The sequence below is a fragment of the Marmota flaviventris genome, chromosome 6, assembly GCF_047511675.1.
Source record: "Marmota flaviventris isolate mMarFla1 chromosome 6, mMarFla1.hap1, whole genome shotgun sequence".
In the NCBI taxonomy this organism is placed as follows: Eukaryota; Metazoa; Chordata; class Mammalia; order Rodentia; family Sciuridae; genus Marmota; species Marmota flaviventris.
The window spans coordinates 65653347-65666205 of NC_092503.1; the positions used below are offsets into that span (position 1 = coordinate 65653347).

The 12859-nt window shown below is 34.5% G+C and overlaps 1 protein-coding gene across 1 annotated transcript in view; it reads right to left on the reverse strand.

Moving 5' to 3' along the window:
- The window catches only part of Fhl5 (four and a half LIM domains 5), a 41916-nt gene extending 30800 nt beyond the window's left edge, over nt 1–11116 (reverse strand). The window contains exon 1 of the mRNA XM_027928385.2: nt 10977–11116. The gene's annotated coding sequence lies outside the window, so the exon portion shown is untranslated. The remainder of the gene's footprint in view (nt 1–10976) is intronic.
- Nucleotides 11117–12859: the final 1743 nt, after the last annotated feature.

A 12859-nucleotide genomic window follows, 5' to 3' on the forward strand; every position in this document is an offset into this window, starting at 1 on the left:
ATTTATCAATTTATTTATTTTTTAATACTTATTTTGTAGTTGTAGTTGGACTCTATAATTTTATTTTATTTATTTTTATGTGGTGCTGAGGATAGAGCCCAGGACCTCACTAGTGCTAGGCTAGAGCTCTACCACTGAGACACAACCCCAGCCCTTATAAAATTATAACTAGGCATCTTTTGAATAAAAAATAAATACACGTATGGCAAAAACATGACATAATCAGCCTCACAAGGTAAACTTTTATAAATGATATTTGTAGATAATGCTTTAGAGCAAATGAGATAATACATATCAAACTATCTTAAAATTATTAGGAATTATAAAAATATGAACATAACTGAGGAAGAAAGTGTGTAGGAAATAATGGTAGACGGAAAACGACAAAAAAATTAAGACTATATTTAATTTGTTATTCTAATAGATATATAATGTTTAGTATTGATCAAAACCCAAGTTGACTTCCCCATCAACTTCATTTAATTTAAAAATACCTAGAGTTACTATTGAGGACACAAAAAATAGTGATGAAGAGACAGGGAAGGCAGCAGGATTTATTTTTTACTATGTAGCACACTTTGTACCTTTGAAATGTAGCAAATGTAGGAAATCACTATTTTAAAAAATTAAATCAAATCTTAACATCTGTATACAGAGAATCTCCTGTTCTGGATCATAGAATGTAAGAACCAGAGAGAAATCAGTTTCAAGTCCTCATTTTACAGGGATAGAAACTAAGTTCCAAGAAGGTATTTGTACAACTAGTCTTTCTCTCCTGTTAGGAGCTCATCATCCAAATAAAGTTTTCTAAATATTTAATTTAAAAATCCCCACATTATAATCCAAATGAATTATATATAACAAGCTTCTATTTTTATTATGTTTGCGATGAGTGATCTATTTAGGATCAGGTTGTTAAATAAAAATAACAGATTTTCTTTTAATATCAGCCAAAATTAGATGCCAGTTTAGTGACCCACTTAAAGACAATCTTAAATTTGTCATTATTTTGGTCATTGTGCTCAACTTTTTTCTAAGCTTTGCTCTTTATGAACTTATTTTTTCAAATAAAAGAAAGGAATTCTGCTCTGCAACGAATAGCTGTACAACTAACTAGCATTTTCCATTATAGTTTACTAAAAATTAAATTCCAAATACTGGAGAAAAGAGAAAGAGAAGGAGAAGTATAAGGAAGAGGGAGGAGGGGAGGAAAAAGGAAGAGCTGAGGGAGAATTGTAGGGAAACGCAGAGAAAAGGAATTCCCTGTGCAGATAAAGGTATTTAGCAATAAAGCCTCTTAGTGCTCAGTCATTTTGTTATTTTTTCTTTCCTTTAAAAAACACACCTCTGATCCAAACTCATCTTCACAGAACCACTAAATCCAGGAGCTGGGAGGGGTTTTTGAAATCCCTAGTTTGCTCTTTAGCTTGTTCTTTCCATCAAACAAACAAGAAAAACTGAGTTTGGAGGGGCATATTGATTTTTTGTTTTTTAAGCTGGCCCACTAGTAAGTATGCTCTAGCAAGAATTCAGGTTTCTCAGCATCTATTAGAAGCCATTTTTTTTTGTTGTTTGGTTTGGTTTTTCCATATGGAAATGGGCAAAAAGCTTGTTTGAAAAGACAGCTTTGCTTATTGCCATGTTTTTTTGAAAATAAACAAGAAGAGAGATGAAAGCCCTCTTATATGCGTCTGTCACTCCATGTTTTAATTACTGTGCAGGTAACAGCTTCATATGCATAATCAGAGAGGTTCATTCTTGCCCGAAGCCAAGCTGCCTGTGGCTAAATGAAATGAAACAATTATCTTCAAAGGAAGTACAAATTCCCTCCAGCGTTGAAGAAAGCTCAATTTTTACTTGTTTTTGTTTATTATAGTTATTATTAAATTACTATGGAGGTTGGAATGAAAAATCTAAAACAAAAGTTGGATCCTCACTTAAGAAAGTGAGGTAGTGATGTGTGCATATGAGATGTACGTGTGGTATGTATGGAGGGATGTTGGATTGGAGTTGGAAGGTGGAGACTGATATCTAATTTTTTCAGTATTTATACCTGAAACAAAATAATCTACCTCCTACCAAGGCAGAGCTGTGTCCTGTACTTTGGTGATAATATGAATCAATAATTACCATCTATTCTTTGAATAGTTTAAAATTTGTTGGTCATAGTGATGGTGGGGAGGATTATTCAATATTTAACACCAGCTTTAAGTTTTATCTGTTCTCAAAGATTTAGGCAAAGTTGTTTCTTAGCATGTGTCAAAAATGATTGTAGTGAAAGTACTTGCAGCCCTCATTCAGCAGTTGTATATTTAGTGCTTTGGAAACAGAACATGTTGATGATGATTTGGTTTTTTTGATAATTCTGTATATAAAAAAGGGGATGATCTGTTACCATTCCCATGGAAGCCAAATGTTCAGAGTATTAGTTGATAAATATTAGTTATGGTTTAGTATAATTTTAGATTCCATTCTAAACATTCCTTAACATGTGAATTCTTAAGGCCATTCCCAAGGGTCACACAAACATAGCAGGGACCTTTCGGTTTTGCTCAGGGTTGTGTCCCTGGTGCCTGAAACAAAGCCTAGCGCAAACATGTGTTGAATGAATGTAGAATAAAGAAGTCAAGAGTTTCAGCTATAGAACAGCTTTACAACTAAATAGCCACTCCACTCCTATTACAAAAGAAGCCAATCTGGAGACTTTAAATTATTTGATTTTGAATCATTCTGCTTTTGGTGACCTTCATTAATTCAATCTCTTAACATAGCACTGAAGACCTTTTGCACTTGGGCATTGTATGCAGTCTGTCTATCTCATATTTTAAAACAACAGTAACAAGCAGACCTCTAAGTACTGTACTTTCATTGTGTAGATTCTGTTAAATCTCTTTAAGTGTTAACTTTGGCTCCCAATAGTGTTTGGCAATGAAGATAAGACCGGGTCAAAAAGCTCACATGCTGATCTCTCTCTCTCTCTCTCTCTCTCTCTCTCTCTCTCTCTCTCTCTCTCTCTCTCTCTTTCACACACACACACACACACACACACACACACACACACACCATTTCTTTACTCCATCATTCTTCCTTTAGAACAGACCTTGGGCTCTACATTCTCACCTCTTTCCTGTTTAATAAAAAATGCAGGGGACATACTATGTTCACATTAGACTCGTGCTGTCTGTTATATTGCCAGCATATGATGAGCCCTCAGTAAATATCTGTGAATGAAAGGGAGTGAGAGATGAAAGGAAAGAGGTCTTGTGGAAATGTTGGAGAGATGCACAGGGTGCTCTGATAATTTCAGGAAACTTCTAGAAAACTCTAGGTAAAGCTTCTTCTAGTTTTGAGAAGCCATTTACCTCTTTTCAAACTCTAGGCAAAACTTCTGCCTTGAAGGTTCAATAAAGAATAGACTCTCAGCTGGGCATGGTGGCGTTTGCTATAATCCCAGTGGCTGGGCAGGCTGAGGCAAGAGGATGGTGACTTCAAAGCCAGCAACTTAGGTGCTAAGCAACTCAGTGAGACCCTGTTTCTAAATAAAATACAAAATAGGGTTGGGGATGTGGTTCAGTGGTTGAGCGCCCCTGAGTTCAATCCCTGGCACTCCCCACCACCAACAAAGAATAGTATCTAAGAAAAAGTGTGTGCTGGGAGGGTTCCTAAGCAGAGGGCATATCCCGGTTGTGGGAGGCAGTGGATTAGTGACAAAGGGCATGGACACCGGCAAATGACTGTCACTAGAATTACTACAGGGATCACACCTGGAAGGCAGCATCAGTCCATGCTTGGAAAACAGAAGGGTCACATTTAAGCTATTTTTACATGTGAGAACTTTAAAAGCTGCAAATACATTTAGCTTATTATTTTTTTCTTCTTAACCAACTGAAGATAACACTGCAAAGACAAAGCTCGGATGTATTCTATGAACTAAAAATTTCTCTGACCTGGTATTTCAACAATTTTCATGGATGACTTACATTTAAAATAGGCCAAGAATGTTTTCTTGAATTAAAAATCATATGAGAGAAACTCTCACTCCTTCAGTTTCCCCTTTTTAGAAATTTCTCTCTTTGAAAGTATTCAAGGTAAAATACCTCCCTTTCCCGAGGCTCACTCATTCTTCTCCACCAGAATAGTCACTTTTACTGATAACTGAGCAAAGGGGCACATGTTCTTTCCCTCACTCTGTTGGAAATGTCAATGCACATACCTCACATTTTGCTTCCCTGGAGGGAATCCCCTGCAACTGTCCCACCTGGAGAAGAGACTGAGGTGCCCACTTCCTCACTCCCACTAGGAAGAGGCTCAACTATGCAATTTTTGTTTCCCTGTTCAGTTTTAACAATAATGAAACTGATAATAACATGATCCATATATAGTACCCTGTGTGTATTGCTCAATTGAGAATTCTGAAAGGAGATGTACATGATTAAGTGGAATTTAAAAATGTACTCATATATAACAATAATGGATATATATATATACACACAAATATATATATTTGTGTGTATATATATACACACACACAAATATATAAAAATGTATATATAAACTTCTATTAACCAGAATATTAAATATTAAATTAAGAAGCATTACCTTTTTCTGATTATGCTAGTTATTATAGTTTAAAAAGTAACTAACAAAACCAAGCTGAATGATTGAATAGCATTATTTGTAAATTCTTGAATCTTTCAAAAAACAAAACAAAAAAATCCCAAACACAACAATAAACATTCCAATTATCTCATCTGGAATAACTATTAATTCATATTTTTTTCTGTAAATTTAACTGGTTACTGATTTTTTTTTTTTTTAGATTACAGTTTATTACATTTTTAGATTTCAAGTATCAGTTTCCCAGGTAGAATTCTGTTAATGGCAGACATTTATTTCCATTAATTTTTCTCAGATCCTTCGGTGTCTAAGTAAATATTATCATAATTAAAGTACTGATATGAGTCAGGTGCAGTGATGCTTGCCTGTAATCCAGCGGTTCAGGAGGCTGAGGCAGAAGGATCTCAAATTCAAAAGCCAGCCTCAGCAAAAAAGCAAGGTGCTAAGCAATTAAGTGAGACCCTGTCTCTAAATAAAATACAAAATTGGGCTGGGGATGTGGCTCAGTGGTTGAGTGCACCTGAGTTCAATCCCTGGTACCCAAAAACAACCAACCAAACAACAAAAAACTAAAGTACTTGGGGCTGGGGATGTGGCTCAAGTGGTAACGTGCTCGCCTGGCAAGCGCGGGGTGCTGGGTTCGATCCTCAGAACCACATAAAAATAAAATAAAGATGTTGTGTCCTCCGAAAACTGAAAAATAAATAAAAAAATTCTCTCTCTCTTCTCTCTCTAAAAAAACAAACTAAACTAAAGTACTGATATTCATTTTAATAGGGATTTATGGTTTATAAAGTGCTTTTCTGTGTCTTTTCTACATCAGAGTATCTTAATAACTTATATTTAATATTTTTTTAGCATCTGTTGAAAGCTACTTACCTATTCTCAAAAACACATGAATATGCATATGTTCAACCTTGGAAGGTAGGGTTCTTGAAACCAGGCTCTAGGAGAGAGGTGACGTCACTGTAGCCAAATGTAGGGCCAAATGTAGCCACTGCCTCCCTGTTTTTGAAAGGCCAGGGACCTAAACATAGCTTTTACATTTTTAAACAATAGAAAGTAATATCAAATGAATAATATATTTTTAACACAGGCAATTACATAAATTTCAAATTTTGATGTCCATAAATAGAGTTCTATTGGAACTCTATTATAGAGTTCTACAGCCACACTCATTCATCAGAGACAGTCTTTGACTACTTAGCAGCTATAGCAGTAGACATGCATAGTTCTGAAGCCTAAAATGTTTAATATGTGTCTTTACTGAAAATATTTGCTGACCTGTAGTCTATAGTTAGTTTCAAAATATATATTGTGCTTTTAATTATATTTTGCTGGTGTTTGCTGAAGTATGTAATAAGCTTTAATTAGAATTTACTAAATGACATTTAAAATACTAGAAGTCATTAACAATGGAGTTTGGAATAGTATTTAATGGAATGGTGAAATACTTAAAATATTGCTTTAAGTTAAAAAAGTATGAAATAGAATAATCAGTGTGATCTCAATTACGTATTTTTTTTTAAAGTAAAAAACAGGTTTAGAAGAAAATACGCTCAAATGTTAAGCCTCTTGATTGAGGTTGTTGAGTTTTTTTGAGTTTTAATTTCCAATTCTTTCTAAATGATACGTTCTAATACATCACTTTGACAATAATGAAGATATCAAACAAAATTAAAGTTCAATTGTTCAATTCAAAAATTATTGGTCAAAGGTTAGAGTCTTCAGAGATTGTATAATTATAAAAATGTTCTAGGAGAAGAGATAATTAGGCTTAATGTATTATAAGACAAGGAATTATTTTTAAAAATTAAATCTTAATTTAGACACCACAACAGTTTGGTGTAAGATGATTTCATTTTTCCAAATGCAAATTATACCCATAAATCTGCTGATGAAGTGTTGATCTTTATGTGAAGAAAAATTCTTAGAAAAAATTTGAGAGATTCTTATTTTATACTGAGACACATTTAGTTAAAATTTGTAATGGGCAACTCCTGTCCATAGGAGCCTCTTGGATGATAATTAGCACAATGTAATTTCATGATATGAGAAACTTGAACACCTTAACTGATTCTTCTATAGATCTATATTAATTTGATCTAATTGGTGAATAAGTGAATTAATATAGAAATGAAAAAAATATGTGTGATTTTTTTGGCTGTGTAAAACATGGTGAATAATTTGATATCTTGGCTAGTATGACTATTAGTACTTTAAAAAGTATTAGGTGTCATGTGACTGTCATGTTACTTAAATTATTTTATGAAGAATTTTAAGAGATTAGTAAGGAAACAAAAATCAAACTGGAAAACAAGAATCCCAGAAGCCCATTTCTCCACTCCACTTCTTTAGTGTTGTAATTGCAATGAAATTAGAAATAATATTAAAAAGTATATTCTTAAATAATGTGAGGGGAGAAATTTCAAAATAATAATGAAAAATATAACTAAGGATTTGCTGAGTTCTGTTCTGGCAAAATTAATAACCAATAAATAAATAAATAAAACCTCAAAACTTTGTTAAATATTAAGTTAGATATTCTAGTAGAGACAAAATTATAACAGAAGAATTTGAGAAGAAGGAAAAATAAACAGTTTTTTGTTACCCTAATATAGAGTGCTACCTGATGTTTTATTTAATCTTAAAGGCCTGGAAAGAAGTAACTTGCCCAAGTACACAGAGAACTCAGAACAGACCAGATTTCAAAACCTTGACTCTTCTAGATGCCATACTGCTGCTCTCACATTATGAGCCAGGCCTGTTCCTTTAATGAATTTAGGACTTGTTGTTGACATGCCCCTGCATCTTATGTGAACTAAAAATTCTTCTAGGTTTGAATTCACCTTCTCATCACCATATATCTAAATTTTCACACAAACTAATTACCCTGATAAAACAAGAAACCCAAATTATTCTCAGAGAAAAGTCATTTTGGTGCCATGCATAGTGTTTTCAGTCTCTTTCAGTATCCTTTGATAATAGCTGAATAAATGATGATATCTCATTTATATGTATGTGTGTGTGTGTGTGTACACACACACACACAGAGTTTTATTGTTACCCTAATATAAAGTAAATATACATCCAACTTGAATGTATATTTTAAATATATGATTATGCATTTATTTTTTTCCTATGGAGTCACAGACTAACGCAGAGGCAACATTGGGAAAGAAAGTCGACCTATTCTAAACCTTATTTCCTTTTTTTTTTTTTTTTTTTAAAAAAAAAAAGACCCAGATCTTAAAGATTTTTATTCTTGTCTCTATTTCTCATTTTATAGGTCTTTGAAAATGTGTGTTTAAAGTGCATTCATTGTTTATTGATCATCCATGACTTGCAAAGGAGTACGTAGGATGGTGGAAATTGAGTGGTAATTGTCACAGTCTCATGCTCTTCTCAGATACACAAAGGAATTAGATTACAGTGTGTCCAATAGGGGCACATTGGTATTATTAGAGTGGAGCCAAATATATAACTCGATGGGAGGTGGTTGTTCAGTATTACAAGGGACTTCAGCACCTAAGATGAGAGCCGAAAAGGTGAAAATAGTTGAGATGTGTTAGGTTGTATGCAGAGTGATTTGCAGAAAAATACCCAGGGAGGCCTGATAGAAAAGAAGCATTTGCCCTGTTCTTCATTTGCTGAAGATCATTCAGTGTGGCTGAAATGTTGTGTGTATGTGTGTGTGTGTGTGTGTGTGCGTATGCCAAGTACTGAAAGATAAAAAACAGACGTAAAGGCTAAATTATTCAGTCTTGACATGTAATAATAGTGACTAGCACTCCGTGCCAGGCATTATTGTAAATAATTTTAAAATCAGTATATTCATTTGCTACATTGAACTTAAGGAAGAGGTACACCATTATGATCTCCATTTTATAGACAAAGAAAACCAGACACACAGAGGCTAAGTGACATCTCTAAGTTCTCTGAAGTTATAGGTGGCATAACTGTGATTTGAACTTCAGCCAGTCTGGCACAAAATAGCATATCCTAGATCCTTGCTTCTCAATGTTGTCCATGACATAATAGTTTCAACATCACCTGGGATCTTTCTTGTTAGGAACTCAAGAGCTCCAACACACACCCAGATTGACAAAACCAGAATCTGCATTTTAACAAAAACTGGGAAGTGGTTCTGAGCACCCTAAATTTTGATGGGATTTGGGACAATCCACTGTATTGCTTCTCTAAGAATGAGTTCCCTGAGAAGGAATTTGGGTACTATATAAATTTAGTATAGAGTGTACAGAGGAAGAGAGTGATTCTAGAGGCAGGAAGACCAGTTAAAGGACTTCTGTTAACCAAGTGAAAGAAGATGGCTGGGTGAAATAGGTGGCAGTAGTGACAAAGGAAGGAAGTAGATGAATTTATGAGGTCACAATGGCACAAGTTGGATGTATATCTGGTACATGAATTAAGGAGAGAAGAAGTTAGTTTATCCACAATTTCTGGCTTGAGTGACTGGTTGGATGATGCATCATTTATTATATGAGGGTACAACTGAGGGGAGTAGAGAGAGGAAGAGAAGGAAATGATTAGTTTACCTTTAGATTATGATGATTGATGAATATTGAGAATATTGTGAGACACCCAAGTAGAGTTGTTTAGTCAGAGCCAAAGGGACAATGGAAAGAAACCATATAAATTATGCGGGCATTTTGTAAAGCATTCCAGGGCAAAACCTATGCTTGATTTTTTTTTCTTTTTTCTTTTTTACTGGCTTGCCCTTAATGCTCCTTCCCACTATTGATCCTATCAGATTCTTAACGGGAACTATGAGACCAATTTGGGCTGATGTAGATAGGTAAATGCTCAAGCTGGTCATCTGGAAAAGATTGGAGGTGTTTTGATGGGAAGAAGTCCTTTCCCTTTCCTCCCTTCTCCTTCTCTTCAAAGTCTCATATACAGTACGCAAAGGTAACAAGAAAAATTATGACAACCAGGGAGGAAATGTAATTATAAGAACAGGGAAATGCAAACTTATTTAACTGACATCTGATTCAGAACTTCCCTTGTGAGCCCTAGCATCTGGTTTTCATTTCAAAAAGGATCACATTTCCTAGACTGGAAACAAACAAAAAACCTAAAGCTTCTCTAAAATGTTATATATAGACAATTATTTTCAAAAAAAATTCTATGCTTGCCTAATAAGCCCAAATTAATCCAGCTTTACTCAAAATGTTATTGGCAAGTATAATAAACACAAGAAGTAAGCTTGTCAGTGAGGTGGTGTTACATTAAAAACACAAATCTGTTACTCTTGTTTAGGTAGAACAGCCCCAGAATTGGCATGATGCAGAAAACAGGCATCAAAGTTTTCCTTCCCCTTCAAGCAATTTTGGATCATGGCTTCAGGCATATATCATAACACATATGCTAAGAAATATCTTCTATGATGCTTGCTTGCAATATCTGTGTTACATTTTTATCTATATACTTTGCTAGTAAAAGTACCTAAAAGTACCTAATTTACACATGACAATATTGCAGATGTGAAACAATGGCTAACAGGATGTGAGGATTTTTTACATTTTATGTATAAGAATTACACATTTTATTAATGATTTCTTTTAGTTTTCACAGTTCTGAAATCCAAACTGACAGCTGCGAAGCTGCATTTGGTTTTCAAATGGATGACAGACACCAAAGAAAGCATCCCTAAAATAGCGAGAAAGAAAGCATAAGCACAAATGGGATGCATGCGTTCTACTTAAATAATGCTACCTCAGTTTCAAATAGAAGCCCTTTATACTGATGGGGTGCATTATATATCTGCATCGGTGGGACACAAATATTTTAATTAAATTATAGGAAACCTAAGATCATGAATTGTTATATGCCTGTTTCTGGAAAGTAGGCAGATTTTTCTTGAAAATAACAAGAATCTCATTAACTCCTTTTGCTTAAAATCTGTGACTTTAAAATGTACTCAAGAAATATAAATTCAGTAATAAAATATCCTCAGTGATAATGTTATTCATTCAAATAAATTAAGCCAAATAAAACCTAGAATTTCCTCCCCTCCACCTTTTTTATTTTTTTAACCACAATGCCCATTTATGAAGATATTACAGAAACTCAGGAGGCACCTCCAGAGTTATTTGCCCCTCTGCTGGCCTCATACTCACACCATCAAAATGAGAAGTCTGGACAGCTCAAGATATACAATTCAATAACTGTTAGTTCAAATGGTTAAGAAACTATAAGGTATGTACTTACTCACTAAAGAAAAGTTTTTTTCTGAAGTCACTGGAAAGTTTATAAAAAATCTCTCATCCTCACAAAAATTCAAGACGTCAAAACACAACGTAAATGAAACACAAAGAAAATAGGGGTTGAAAACTCACTTTTTCTTAAAGTAGCTTCTTCCTGTGACTTAAAAGAGCATTAAATGAGAATATATGATGATTTCGTTTCCCCTCAAATGCATACATCAACTCCAAAAGGAATAGAGAGAACACCAGCGCTGAGGATGCCTCCCAACTGCTGCTTTTTAAGTTTGTGGGAAAAAAATAGGATCCCTGTATTTCCTCCAGGCCTTATGAGATGCACAAAGCTGACTCCTACTGGACTGAAAAAATCACTCCTTGTCAATTTGTACTTAAAATTACAAGTAACCAGTTCTCTGCAGGATATCCTTAAAGGGAAATTCTGCCAGGATTAGTATTTGAAATGCTTGGATGGGCTCCAAAAAGTTTAAAATATATGACATTCATTTGAACACTTATACACTTGAGAAATTTCCAAGGACTAGGCTAAATTGAGGACCTATAAAAATCCTCTGAAAAGATGACACATTTTCTGTTCCTTGATGAATCTGTATTATGGTTTCAAAATTAGGTGTTCCCCAAAAGCTCATGTATGAGATAATGTAGGAAAGTTTAGAGATGGAATGATTTGGTTATAAGAGATTTAACCTTATTAGTGCTTTAATCCCCTGAAAGGGGAAGGGATTAATGGAGTGTCTTGGGATGTGCCTTTGGGGTTTATATTTTGTTTTTGTTAAGTACCTTCCACCATGATATTATGCCTCATCTCAGGCCCCAGGGAATGGAGTTTGCCATTTATGGATTGAGATCCCTGAAACCAAGAGCTCCTAAATAAACTTTTGCATCTTTAATTGTTCTTGCCAGGTTTTTTGGTCACATCAATAAAAAAGCTGACTAAAATAATCTGGTTTGAGTTTTGTTTTCTGGTGGCTGTTAGAACTTTCCTTTTAGCTTAGAAATGGCTGAATCTTTTCTTTTGAACTATCTGGAAGACATATGTCTATGTTCTCACCTGTGGAATTGGTAGCTTGAAAGAGATGTCCTGGATTGTGGCCTCTATCACTTCTTTCTTGGGAAATTTGGGAACTTCGAATCTTGGCTTTGATTTGAATGTGAGGTAGTTGCCTGATTTCTGTACCTCCAGTGTGGACTTATGCCTATTTACTTGTGAGTTGGCAACTACTGTTATGTCATATCCATGTCTATATGACTTCATTTAAAGACAAACTCATCTGGTCTTTTGAAATCCTAAATTCAAAACATGAAAAGCAGTTGAAGATGTCAAGATCTGAATCTAAAGAAAGATTTGAAAAGTAAACTACCTCACATCAGGAAGAAGTTGGGATGACCAAGGAAATATTCCACCTTAATTCCATTTATTTCCAGATGAAAACTATGTTCTAAGTGCTAAAGCACATGTGAATATTCCCTGAGGTCAAACTCAGCTACCTACGCTAAAGAATTTAAGTTAGGGAAATGCAGGGCCAATTAGCACTATGCTTTGTTATCTACCTGACTTTGATGACTAAGACATTATGAAATGAAAACATGATTACCAATAAATTCTGATTTCATTATTAAGTTATCATCATCCAATGATGCCACTGCTAAATAGGCATTATTTTTCTCCTTTTGTAGGCAAGGAAGCAGTCAGAGATGTAAAATTTCCTATGTGTCCAGTAGTTATGGAGTCACTGTCCTGGTTTATACATATGCTTCCTCAGAGGGAAATCTACATTCACTGATTCAACTTTCGAACCTCCTCTTGTTCTTCTTGACTTACTGAAATTTGCCTTTCACTTGAACCACTCCACCAAACATCTTCATTAAGATCATAGACAATCTTAATAACCAGTATTGTCTTTACCCATATAAGATATTTCTCATCTTTGCCTATGTCTATTTCTTCTTGAAATTCTCTTCCCTTAGTTTCACTAAATTATGTTTCTAGTTTCCTCTAT